Source organism: Belonocnema kinseyi, chromosome 5 (genome assembly GCF_010883055.1).
Source record: "Belonocnema kinseyi isolate 2016_QV_RU_SX_M_011 chromosome 5, B_treatae_v1, whole genome shotgun sequence".
In the NCBI taxonomy this organism is placed as follows: domain Eukaryota; kingdom Metazoa; phylum Arthropoda; class Insecta; order Hymenoptera; family Cynipidae; genus Belonocnema; species Belonocnema kinseyi.
In genome coordinates this window covers 117,303,949-117,305,659 of record NC_046661.1, presented here as the reverse complement: position 1 = coordinate 117,305,659, position 1,711 = coordinate 117,303,949, and positions in this window count along the sequence as shown.

Here is a 1,711-nt window from a genome sequence, read left to right as displayed (position 1 = left end):
ACAATTTCTTCATTTGATCCACAATTAGGCACACTTCATGAATCATTAATGTCGTCCCTTATGTTGAAGTTATTATTGAACTTTGTAAAACCAAAACTTTAAACAATATTAGTCCAGGCGCCCTATGAAAAAGGCCCATTTTGTTCGCTAAATGCTTCCTTAAATTTGACATTGGATTATTTTAGTGTTGGTATATAGAACGAAATTCTAAATGTTTGAGTATAAGCCGTGGAACCCATCGTGTGCATAAACAATCAATGAAGGTAGTAAAAACACGTTTTTTGTTTATTACAACGAAATCAATATATCTGACCAAAAAAGGTTTAGTAAAATAATTTAGATTTCAGAAAGATCGAAAAAAATGACGGGTATTGTATTAAGATTCGCTCATTAGTTTTATTTTATGAGAAAAAGCTTAAAAAAATATGCAAAACTTCAGTTCAAAATAATGATTAGTTATCTCAAAAAGTAAATTGTTATTACAAAAATTGACTTTCTTTCAACGGAATTTATATATGTTTGGCCAAAAGGGTATCAACTGAAGTGAGTGGTTTTACTCTAAAAGAAATGTACACCAAGTACACTTAGCGGCAAAGCGACTTTTTATAATTAAGTTACATAAAAGTGACATAAAAAATATGTTTAGTTTTTTCTCATAACAAAAGAAATAACTCAGTTAATTCTCATTTCATAAAGCTCAAGGTCGTACGAATTACGCTGGAACTTGTATTTGAGGCCACGTCATGATTGAATCACGTGACCAGATTCCTACCTTACGGTTATTTTAACACGAAGCGTCACATCGAGTTAAAAATTTGGGATAATGAATAATGAGGACTAAGAAAAGTGGATCAGGACCTAAATTTTGATAATTACGAAAAAAGTTTTTTTTTGTGAATAATGTTTGTTGTTCCTTTTTTCCACACCATTTCTGTTAGATTTTGATGCATGTGAACAACTGACACAACTAACATGTGCACTGTAAAAAAGTTGCTGTAAATTTACATCCTGCGGCGATGGAAATTATTCGATCGGTGTGGCACATAGTAAATAAGCAGAATTCTGTAAAAATACATATTTTTCTGCGCAACTTGTATTCACCCTGCAGAAAAACATTCAGGACGTAAGTTTCCCGTCGTCGGCCGTGAAGTTAAGTACGGGCATTTTTATATAATTACCTTTTCTAAATTTCGAAATTAGCCACAATCGTAAAAGAACGCTAAACCTGTCCAAAAAAAAAAAACAGAATGTTTCACAGAATGTAAACAAACGAAATGCGTAATAAATGGTAAGCGGCCGTTTGGGCATCTCCGGAACTCATCGTTTACTATGAATAATCCAAATTTACGTCCTGCAAATAATTCAACGGCGTTTTTTTATTTTCACATTGTAACCTGAAGTGAAATGACACTAGATAGTAGATAAGCACAGCTGTATCGTCAATTAATCACGTTATACGAGGGTGGATCAAATATAAACCGGAATTTTACAAATACTTTTCCTAGCCAATCGCAAGCACTCTCACAGTGTACGTTCTTGTAATGTAGTGTATTAGGAGTGGGTAAAACGCTTGGTGAGCTGTTTGACTCAGTCAATTCGTCAGTACAGGTATGAGTGAGCAACAGGTTCCAGCGTCCGTTGCACAACGGGTTATAATAAAGTTTTTAACTAAAGAAGGCGTTAAACCGTGCGAAATTTTGACTCGATTGAA